Here is a 12,594-nt window from a genome sequence, read left to right as displayed (position 1 = left end):
TCTCATTTTACAAATGAGGAAACACAGGACCCAAAATGAAATTATTTGACAAAGTCTGTAAAGGGAACTAAAGAACTGAGCCACAGTGAGAACCCTGAAACCCAAATTTCTAGGCTGGTGCTTTTTTTCTGCCAAAACACAAAGCTACTTCGACCTTTTTCAGTCTCAATTCCTTTTTTTATAACATGACATAAAATAATACTTGCAATGTCTATTTGAAGAGATGATGTGGAAAATCACAAGAGGAATCACACATAAAGACAGAGCTTGACATAGTGGATATAGGTGACTGGCTATGAATTAGGGACACCTGAGTTCAAGTTATACCTTTGACAAAAACTGAGTGACCCTGAGTAAATTACTTAAGCTTTCAGTACCCCAGGCAAATCTCAAGGACAACAGAAGTCAGAGCAGCTGCTGTCCTGCCTCGGCAGAGCAAATTTCTTATTGTGAGCTCCTTACACCAAGGAAATCACAGATACAGATACACACACACACACACACACACACACACACACACACACAAACACACCACAGTAATAGGACAATTTAAATAGCAATATCTCCAACTACCTTGGGACCCAAAATATTATTGGATACCATGCATCCCCCTGGTGGCCAATCTGGGAAGTATCATGATGACCTAACCTTTCTGGACCTTGACCAGACTTATATGAGGATAAAGGACAGACTAAAATAATTGTAGCATTTCATGGAAATACAAGAAAACTTGCTCCCAACCACCCTACCGCCCCCCAAAAAAAAGATGAGCTTAATAAACCTTAGAAGGAATCATTGCTTCTAATGAGTTTGAAAGATTCCTCTTCAAAAATGAACATAAAAATTCAAATACCACTCAAGTGTTTATTCTTTTAAATTGACAATAAAATGATAATAGACTAGTCCTGAAACATCAAAATTGAAGCTCATGATTGCCTTGCAGGAGACATACAGAAATACATCAGATTTACTTCTAAATGAAACCTTTCCTGATTCCCCAACTCCTAGAGCCCTCCACTTCTATCTTTGTACTTAATTGAATTTATTTTCTTTACATTTATTCCATAAATACTTACAATGCAATGCTGTATTCTATATTAAAATGTAAATTCGGTGAAAGAAAAATGTGTTTCGCTCTTTATTTTTTTTATTCCCATTGCATAGGACAGTGCCAGGCACACAGTACATGGTCAATATATGCTTGCTGATTAATACCTTCAATGTCTCACATTTTGCTACTTAAGGGACACTTTTTTCATTTCTCTTATTTCTTAATGCATATAAAAGAAGGAGGAAACAAGTAAAAAATATGGAAGTGAAGACAATGTGAAAAGTGGAAAAAAAATAATTACATGGGAAGAATGGTTATGAAAAAAGACAAGAAATAAATGGAGCATTAGGTTGGAGAACCCAATCAGTAAAGGAAAAGCAACAGAAGACTGCTCAATAAAATCCATGCATCATCATATTGAGATTGATCATATTCTGAAAAAGTAGTCCTGCTATTGGCCTGTTTTAATTTGATTTGTTAAGGTGGTACAGCCAATATTTTTGCAGACAGTACTAATCTCAATCCATTAGCCTTCTCCAATGCACTCTCTTCTCCTCTTCTCTCCTTTCTTCTTCTCTTCTCTTTTCTTCCTCTCTCTCTCAACTCTCTCTTGCTCTCTCTCTCACTTCCCCCAACCAATATACACAACAGATGAAACATACCCCTGATTGTCTCACCAAACTAGTTACTGCCTTTAGAGAAGTTTACCGCAATTATAAACTCCAATCCTTTATCTGTGAATACAATTTGGTTTAGCCTGACCCAGTAATATGGTTTCAGTCTTGAAGGTGATAATGTTACTTCCAGTTAAGTAACCCTCAGGCCAGAAGAAACTCAGTTCATTTCATACCTATTATATATTAGGAGACAACTAGGGGGCTTGGTGGATAGAGCTCTGGGCCTGGATTCAGAAGACCTGAATTCAAATTTGGCCTCAGACACTTACTAACCCTGTGACCCTGGGCAAGTCATTTAACCTCTATTTGCTTTAATCCACTGGAGAAGGAAATTACAAAGCACTCCAGTATGTTTGCCAAGAAAACCCCAAGGACAATGTGGCATGGGTCACAGGTTCATGAAGAGTTGGACACAACTGAACAACAACAACCGCTATACAGGGGTTGTGCTGGGCACTGGGGACACAAAGACAAAAATGAAACTGGCCTTTGTGTTCAAGAATCTTCCACTGTAATGAGGAAATAAAACTGACATTTTTATAGAAACTTATAGTCACCAAAACACTTTGCCTGCATTATCTTACCTTAGATTTGCAAAAACCATATGAGGCAGCCATTCCAGGTAATGAAAAGAGAAGGCTCATGCAAAGAGAAGCCAGGAGGTGGGTGAGATAAGGGGAGAGATTCATTGTGGCCAAGTTTGGGGTGTATCACAAAGCCAGTCTTAAGCATCCAGTTGGTACAATGGATAGAGCACTGAGCCTAGACCAAATCCGGTTTCAGAAACTTACCAATTGTGTGATCTTCAGCAAGTTACTAAATCTGTTTGCCTCGATTTTTTTTCAACTGCAAAATCGGGGTAGTAATAGCACCCACCTTCCAGGGTTGTTGTGAGGATCAGATGAAATAAAAGCTGTAAGTGCTTACAACAGTGCCTGGCATAAAGCAGATGCTATATAAATGCTGGTTATTATTATTGCTAGTATAACCACCACCACTACTATTAAGTATGGCAGCAAGCAAGGCCCTTCTATTCTGCAGTGATGCCACAATTTACGCTAGGGAATTCATTTGCTATTCCCAGTTCAGCCTCCCTTACATAAGGAAAACTAAACCACTAGAATACCCATTAAGCCTCTAGCCCTTGTAGATTGGCCTCCTTTTCTTATTCTGTGAGATGATGTTCTTCCCTTTTTCTTGCTCAGTATCTCCCTTGCCAAAGTGTGTTAGAGACAGGTGACAGGCTTATTAAGATGAATGAGCAGTCCCAGCTCTTCCACACAGATCAATTTAGGTCAGCCCTGTCCAATTTGAATAAAATCTCTCATTTAGAAATGTAGAGTTCTTTAATATCCCCCATCAAAAAAATCTGTTGGCCAGTTCTTTAAAAACTGCCATTGTAATTTCATTCAGCCATCTACTTTGCACATAAGGGTTTGACTCCTGCAGATGAGCTCTTGAATCTTGGGTTGCCATCATTTGCAATTCAAAGTTAAGGATATTTGCCAAAATCAGCCATCTGCTAATTGTATTGCAAGGGGGGGATGAGAAAAGAGATGTTAAGATTTTCTCTTCTACTGGAGTGCGATCAGAGTCCATTTCAAAGAGAACAAATATCCAAACCTGTGGTCTTTGGGAGAGGAAAATGCCACTTCATAAATTATTCCAAGTAATTTGAGAATCCAAAGAAATCTTCCCCAGTACTTTTCATTGAGCTTTTCATTGCCTCAGTTGCAAGATGTTACTGGAATCCCAGAGCTCATTGTTATTTCCCCCTGAATTAAACTCAAATGCTGTCCTCAGATAACACACAGCCTTCTAACAGAAGTCATGGAGTGAACAGAAATAATAGCAATGATAGCTATTAGATTGTCTAGTTTCCCAGACATACTAGTTATGATGATTGAATCCATACTCCTAGAGTGCTTTAGTTTTGCATATTTATTTCCTCATATTAGCTTAGTAGAGAGTGTAACTAATATTCCATAGAACTTTGATCACAAAAGAAGAATAGCAGGATAGAGATTAGTATCAAGACTATTTCTATCTGAAATCCATCAAAAAAGGGAGGTACAAGATTAACTCACATTTTCATAGTGCTGTAAGTTTTTCAAAGCACTTTCCTCATAATAATGCTAAAAGCTGAAAATGTTAACTGTAATTATCTCTATTTACATAAGAGACAACTGAAAATAGAGGAACTTAATTAACTTCTCAAAGTTTGTGCAATTAGTAAGCATCAGGGGTAAGATGATGTGGACTCAGGAATCTCTAGATACCGGTTCCACTATTTTCATTACACTCTATGGTCTCTACTAATGCTCCTCAAGTCTGGTCTGAAATACACATTACATTTCAGCCCTAGTGTCATTAGGAGCAATCGCTAAATTGAGGTAACAAGCATTTTTCAAGTACCTACTCTGTGCCAGACCCCATGCTAAATTCTGGGGATACAAAGGTTAAAAAAAAATGGAAAAAATAACCAACAATCCCTATTCTCAAGGAGTTCAATATCTAAAGGAGCAGACAACATGCAAACAACTATGCACAAGCAAGAAATAGGCAGGATAAACTAGAGATAATCTTAGAGAAAGTGCACTAGCATTTATAAGAAAGGCTCATTGCAGAAGGTGAGGCATTAGCTGAGATTTGAAGGAAGCTTTGGATGCCAGGAAATGGAAAAGAAGATGTAGAGAATTCTAGGCAATGACAATGCTCTGATTTGGTACATAGACTATAGCATACCATAAAATCTGAAGTGTTTTTTTTAATTCTGATTTTTTTTACCTCAATGAATCTAGATTGTAAAGATTTCAGATCGACATACCACCCTCCCCCCAAAAAAGGATCCATGACCCATTCCTTAACCACCTAACTGGATAATTTTGCCTATACCAGAGATTGTTAGGGCTGGAGCAGATCTCAGAAATTATTTAGTTCAACCACTTATCTCCTTTTACAAATAAGGAAAATGAGTTTTAGAGAAGGGCAGTGTCTTATCCGAGATCGTACAACTAGTTAATGGCAGAACTGAAACTTGAACCTTTCTCCTGGCACCTATTTCCTTAAATCTCCTGGAAGCTAATTCACAAGTCTTTCTACTTCACCATCATTTCCCCCTCCTTACATAACAAAGCAACTGACATAACAGAAGGATGTGTTGGAAAACACTCAGTTCCCCAAACGCATTAGATAGAGCTTCAACTCAATTAAATGGATAAGTTAATCTTGGATTCTTTTAAATGGCAATAAAATGATAATAAAATCCTGTCTCAAATAATTTCTTTCACAGTCAAGGTAAATTTATTTGTAAATACTTGTTTCAGTGATCAGATTTTATTTGTTTGCAACAGAACAAAACAAACTCTGAGTGTGGGTTTCTAGGGGGAAAAATGAGATTTTGCAACAAAGAAATCCAAATGAAAACCCACAATTTGATTCACTGAAACTATTCATACAAATACTTTGGGGAAAGAGGTGACAGTCAAAAAGCCTTTTCAAGTGAGGAAAATGCCCAGTTTGTGAACATTTGTCAGTGCTAGAAATGCTTCCAGGAGACTGAAATCATTTGTGCAGTTTTCAGCTCATGGTATAGATTTGGATTAAGACTAAATGGACCAATAGCTAAAAGATTTAGGTTCAAATCCTTACTCTGCAATTTACCACTAGTTACCCTGAGCAAATCATTTAATCTTGCTGAAATTCAGTTTCCTTGTATATAAAATAAAAGGGTTGGACCAGTTATTCTTCTAGGGGCCTTTTCCATACTAAATCATATTTTTAAACCACTATATTCTTTTTCTCTAGAAAATACAAATGTTACCATTTACTCTATGTCAAGTTAGGTTACAGGATGAATAGTTGTGAGTGAAAACACAAATTAAAAATACACAACAGTTATTCAGTCATATCTCCAACTCCTTTTGATTTTAGCCATTTCTAATAGTGCCAGTTGGATGAGGCTACCTCTTCAAATCCTCCTGCCCATCAAGTGTGGCAATAGAAGTTTAATTTTCCACCAGATGTTTTAGTTACTGTCAGCATTTCTGGGTCAGTTTTCATTTCCCTCTTGCACTCTCTCCCCTCTGTAGCACTCCCTACCCCCCAAGAGAGAGAAACCTAATTAGGAAGCTCATTTGCAAGACTTTGCCAATCTCATTCTTTCTGGAATCATAAACTTTTGGCAGTTGTGTTGTGAGAATTGTTGCCCATTAATACACTATCCGAGCTTGCCTTTAAAAAAATTTACAGCACAAACAAAATTACAATTACAGTAACAGGTTTTATATGCCCAGTAAACATTCATAGGCAATTTGAATTGATATTTTATTTGTTCATATGTTCTAAATGCACTAACATGGAATAAATAGCCCACATATGTAATTTCAACTTCTTCCCAAGGTTCAGAGCAGCAAACACTAATCTGAAAAGCCTTTGCATTTTTCTAGGAGCCAGGAAGTTCTATGATCTCCTGGCCTAATAAATTGACTGGCTCTTAAAACATTCAACTGAGTTGTGGGAGTTTACTCACATTTGTTATCTTCTAATTTGCATAGCAATTCTTTTGCCTCCAGTCTGGAAATATCTATACCCTAAAAGGCTGAGTTAAGGTTAGTAAACATAGTGTTGTGTTTGACCTGGGCTCAATTCTTGCCTCTCACACTTTGTAGTTATGTGACCATGGACAAGCCACTTTCAAATTTACAGGGATGAAAAATTATTTGAAATGAGCAATAATTTTACTATGATTTCATTTTTGACAGTAATAGCCACATACGTGAAGTTCTATTGACACTAGGCTGGCTCAGAAGTCTAACCTTGGTGAGAAAAATTATTTCCACATTTTGAATTATTTCTCCATGAATGGGTTGCTATGTTTCACGCCACAGATGTTTCATCTATCTCTTTCCCCCTTTAAAAAATTGTGCTATTACATAATAAATATTGATCCAAGGAAACAGGCAAAACGTGCTCTTAAAGAGCATACTTCAGTGACTATTAGAGATATTATAGAAGCTGTTAGTATAAGGAAGTTTAACCTTTAAAAGGTTATTTAAGTGTACAGTGAAAGAGGATCAGTTATATTGAAACCCAAAGGAAAAAGGCAGTCAATTAAAAAAAAAGACCTGACAAACTATTGTGGCAAAACAGATAATTAATCTGCAGCAAAAAGCAAAAACTTTATGAGGGAACTAGCTGCTGGAATATGTTACTGATTTGTGTATCCTATGGTATAGCTTTCATGAAATTGAAAAAAAATTGAAAAGAATATTAAAAATTACTGTTTAAATATTGATTTTGAAAAAAAAAACATGCTCATCATGGGCAAAACAGTTTGATTATAGTACTGAGGATTGGGTAATGGTAATTTTTTTTCTGATGAAACTCACTTTTTCATTATTTAAAACTGTGCTAAAACCACAGTCAGAAGAAACCCAGATGAGCCTATAAGATATGGACATCTTCATCAGGCTGTGAAATATCTACTTCAAAAAACAATTGCAAGATTTCTTTTAACTTCCTTTGAGCTTGGAAGACTTCTCATCACAGAGGGAATGATAAAGACCAATAAATTTATTGACATACTAAGAAGCAAAATTGTTCTAGATGTAGAGAAATTCTCAAATGAAGATGCAGTACTGCAATACAATGTTTTATCCTGTTACACAGCAACAAAGGTTAAGAAAATTATCCAAGATCTGGAGATAAATGTGCTTCAGTGGTCTGGAAACTTGCCTGATTTAAACCCCATTGAAAATCTATGAGATATAATCAAGGTTAGACTTGGTAAAAAATAGACCATTTATCAAAAATAGACTTAATACACATGTGTTAAGATTTTGGTTTCATAATGAAAAATCGAAGACTTTAAGTCACAGTCATATAAACTCAATGGCAAGTCAAGCAAAATAAGTGAATACAGAAAAGGGGGACATACTACATATTAAGCTTTTTTAAGATGTAAAAATTTAAACTTTGAGGGGTATAGCCAAGATGGCAGAGTAGAGAAAGCACTCACTTGTGCTCTTTCAACATTCCCCACCAAACAACTTTGTAATAACACCTCAAATCAAATTCTGGAGTAGAAGAGACAACAAAAGTTCAGAGCAAGCTATTCTTCCAATTTAGGCAATTGGAAAGAGAGATCTGCTGACCCAAAGATAACATGAATGAAATATCACTGGTGGAAAAACAGCAGCAGCTTTGGGAGCTCACAAGCCAGAAACAGTAAGGGGATCTGGCAACTGCTCAGAAATAAGTCAAACAGGATTCCTGTGCTAGCATTGGATGCAAGACCAGACCCTCTTTGACAACTTTATTACCTATGTCTACTTCTGGGTCATAGTTCAAGGGTGGAGAGGAGACTTTTTCCTCAAGAGAGAGCTGAAGCTGTGAAGGGAAGTATCACTTTTGCTGACAAGGAATCAGTAACCTGAGAAACAGTATCACTTCTAATTGCAAGAGATCAGGGACTCTGCAGAACAATATCACTTCAAGTCTCTAGAGATCAGGGCACCCGGAGAATAGTATCAATTGCAGTCCCAAGGGATCAGGGAGAAGTACCCATACCTCTTTTCAGATAACACCTTCTTGAAAGCACTAAAAAAAACTTCCAATCCACATAATTATCTCTGAAAACAGCAGTACAAAAAAACCTGAAGCATGAGCCAATGTCCCTTCCTTATATAGCAGGAACAAAGTTCAACTTGCCTGTAAAGTTTCAAAATCAATAAATAGGGTAGAAAAATAATCCAACAATAGAAAAAGAACATGGCAATAAAAATCTACTATGGTTAGAGGAAAGATCGAAATACAAACTTAGAAGAGAATAAAGTCAAAACAGCTACAGCCAAAGCCTCAAAGAAAATTCTGAATTGTACACAAGACAAACAAAAATTTCTAGAAGAGAAAAAAAATATTTTCAAACTCAAATAAGAGTGGTAGAGGAAAATTATGTAAATAAATGACAGAAAAAGACAAAAATTATTATTTTTGCAAAAATTTATTTAAAGACAATAAGCAGCTTGGTTAAAGAGGCACAAAAATGCCAAAGAAAATAATACCTAAAAAAAGAATTGGCCAAATGGAAAGAGGTACAAAATTCTGCTAATGAAAATAAGTCTTTAAAATTTAGAATTTGGCTACTGAAAGCTAATGACTCCATGAGACATCAAGAAACAATTTTTAAAAATCAAAAAATGGCTTTTATTCCTACAAAATTGGCTCAGTTCCTTGTATGTTTTAGAAATGAGGCCTTTATCAGAGACACTGGTTGTAAAGATTTTCTCCCAATTTTCTGCTTCCCTCCTAATCTTTGTTGCATCACCTTTGTTTATACAAAATCTTTTCAGTTTAACATAATCAAAATTATTCCCCTATTGAGAAATGGTCAAAGGATATGAACAGGAGTCAGAGGAAGAAATTAAAGATATCTATAGGCATATGAAAAAATGCTCAAAATCATTATTGGTTAGAGAAATACAAGTCAAAACAACTCTTGGAACTATGCCTAAAGGGCTATAAAAATATGCATACCCTTTGACCCAGCAAAACCACTCCTAGGGCTATATCCCAAAGAGATCACACAAGTGGGAAAGGGACCTGTATGTACAAAGGTATTTATAGCCACTCTTTTTGTGGTAGCAAAGAATTGGAAATCAAGGGGATGCCCATCAGTTGGGGAATGGCTGAACAAGTTGTGGTATATGAATGTGATGGAATACTGTTGTACTGTAAGAAATGGGGAAGATATAGATTTCATAATAACCTGGAAAGACCTAAATGATATGATGCTGAGTGAGAGGAGCAGAACCAGGAGAACATTGTACACAAGCACAGACATATTGAGTCTGTGATGACTAACTTTGATAGACTTGGCTCTCCTCAGCAATAGACAACTCCTCAAAGACAGCTCCAAAGGACTCGTGATGGAAAAAAGCTTGCTTCATCCAGAGAAAGAACTGTGGAGTATGAATGCAGATTGAGGCAAACTATTTTTTTTCTCTTCTTTTTTGGTTTTGTTTCTTCTCTCTCATGATTCATTCCATTGGTCATAATGCTTCTTTGCAACTTGACTGTTGTGTAAATAATTTTAACGGGAAGGTTTATATAGAACTTATATCAGACTGCATGCTGTATGGGGGGAGGGGAAAGGAAAGGGAAGGGAAGAAAATTTGAAACTCAAGAACATGTAGAACTAAATGTTGTAAACTAAAAATAAAAAAATCTAATTTAAAAACAGAAGCACAAGTTTGAGCTGGGCCTCCCACCTGTCAACACCAAAATTGGACCCTGCTGCATCCACACTGTGCAAAGCTGAGGAGGCAACAAAAAGTACTGGAGCCTGAGGGTAGATGTGGACAATTTCTCCTGGGACTCTGAGTGCTGTATCCAAAAATGAAGGATCATTGATGTGGTCTACAATGCATCCAACAATGAGTTGGTCTGGGCCAAGACCCTGGTGAAGAATTGCATCATGCTCATTGATAGTACCCCATACTGCCAGTGGTATGAGTTCCACTATGTGCTGCCCTTGGGCTGGAACAAGGAAGCAAAGTTGACTCCTGAGGAGGAAGAAATTTTAAATAAAAAGAGGTCAAAGAAGATGCAGAAGAAGTCTGAGGAGCAGAAGAAGAATACCAAGATCAGCTCATTTCTGGAGGAACAGTTCCAGCAGGGTAAGCTCCTTGCCTGCAACACATCCAGGCGAGGCCAGTGTGGCTGAGCAGACAGCTACATGCTCAAGGTCAAAGAGCTTGAGTCCTACCTGGGAAAAATCAAAGCCTGAAAGGGCAAATAAACCATAACTTAAACATTGCCTAATGGAATAAATCCCCTGATCATTTTTTTCTAAAGTAGAATTGGCCAAATGGAAAAGGACATACAAAAGCTAACTGAAGAAAACAATTTGTTAAAAATAGAATTGGGCAAGTGGAAGCTAATGGTTCCATGAGACATCAAGAATCAGTCAGACAAAATCAAAATAATAAAAAATAGAAGAAAATGTAAAGTATCACATTGGAAAATCAAGAGACCTGGAAAATAGGTATAGGAGAGATTATTTAAGAATTATTGTTCTACCTGAAAGCCATGTTGAAAAAAAGAGCCTGGAAAGCATCTTTCAAGATATTATCAAGGGAAACTGCCCTGATATCTTAGAACCAGAGTGAAAAAAGTCATCAAAAGAATACACCAATCACCTCCTGAAAGAGATCCCAAAATGAAACCTCTAAGAAATATAACAGCCAAATTCCAGAATTATTAGTTCAAATAGAAAATACCACAAACAGCCAGAAAGAAACAATTTAAATAATATGGAACCACAGTCAGGATTATGCAGGACCTAACAGTTTCTACATTAAAGGATTGGAGGGCTTGAAATATGATATGAGCTTGGATTGCAACCAAGAATCAACTACTCAGCAAAAGTGAGCATAAAATTTAAAAAAATAAAATTTTGGAGATGGACATTCAATAAAATAGGGTACTTCCAAACGTTCCCAATAGAAAAACCAGAGCTGAATGAAAAATTCATTCTTCATATAGAAGACTCAAAAGAAGCATAAAAAGTAAGCAGAAAAGAAAAAAAATGCTATCCAACAAGGTTAAACTTCTTACATTCCTACATGGGAACGTGACACTTGAAACTCTTGAGAACACTATCTTTATTACAACATTTAGAAGGGGTATCCGTACACAGAGGGTGTGGATATAAGTTGACCTTGAGGTGATGACAAAAAAGTTGATTAAAGGGTGAAAAAAATATTGTACTGGGAGAAAAGGAAAGGAGAAGACAAAACAAGGGTAAATTATATCACATGAAAAGGTGCAAAGACCTATTAGAGTAGAGGGAAAGAAAGGAGGGAGGCAAGCATTGTTTGAACCTTACTCTCATAGAATTTGGTTCAAAGAGGGAATAATATACACAATTGGTATATAAATCTATCTTATTCTATAGTTAGTAGGAGGGGAAATGGTAAAGAAAAGAGGAGGTCAACAGAAGGAGGGCAGAAGGGATGGAACAGGTAGTAGGGGAAAAAGGAAAGAAAAGGGAGGGGGACTGATAGAAGGGAGGACAGAGTGAGGGAGATGGTGGTCAGAAGCAAAACTCTGGTGAGGAGGGAAAGGGGAGAGAAAAACATAAATGGGGGGAAATAGGATGAAAACAGACACAATTAGCAATCATAACTGTGAATGTGAATGGAATGAACTCTCCCATAAAATGGAAATGGATAGCAAAGTGGATTCAAAACCATAATTCTACAATGTGTTGCTAACAAGAAACACATCTGAAGCAGAGAGAAAACACAGAATAAAGGTTAAGGGCTGGAGCAGAACATATTTTTCTTCAGATGAAGTAAAAAAATGGGGGTAATAATATCAATCTAAAACAAAGGGAAAGCAAAAATAGATCTAATTAAAACAGATGAGGTAGGAAACTACATCCTGCTAAAAGGTACCATAGACAATGAAGTAATAAGATTACTAAACATATATGCACCAAATGGTATAGGATCCCAACTCTTAGAGGAAAAGTTAAGAAGAGTTGCAGGAAGAAATAGACAGAATCAGAATCAGAATCTCAGAATCAGATAAATCTAATAACTAAATAAGAAAGAAATTAAGGAGCTGAAGACGATTTTAGAAAAGTTAGATATGGTAGACCTCTGGAGAAAATTTAATGGGGATATAAAGGAATAGACCTTCTTCTCAGTGGTACATGGCACCTACACAAAAATTTACCATGCGCTGGGGCATTAAAAACCTCATAATCCAATGAAGAAAGGCAGAAATATTAAATTCATCCTTTTCAGACCCTGTTGCAATAAAAATGACATATAATAAAGGTCTATGACAAGATAGACT

The 12,594-nt window shown here is 36.5% G+C and overlaps 1 pseudogene; it reads left to right on the top strand.

Moving 5' to 3' along the window:
- The first annotated feature begins 2,104 nt into the window (after positions 1–2,104).
- LOC118829540 lies at positions 2,105–10,528 on the top strand (annotated as a pseudogene).
- Positions 10,529–12,594: the final 2,066 nt, after the last annotated feature.

Source organism: Trichosurus vulpecula, chromosome 8 (genome assembly GCF_011100635.1).
Source record: "Trichosurus vulpecula isolate mTriVul1 chromosome 8, mTriVul1.pri, whole genome shotgun sequence".
NCBI classification, from domain to species: Eukaryota; Metazoa; Chordata; class Mammalia; order Diprotodontia; family Phalangeridae; genus Trichosurus; species Trichosurus vulpecula.
This window is presented reverse-complemented; position numbering and strand designations above follow the sequence as displayed.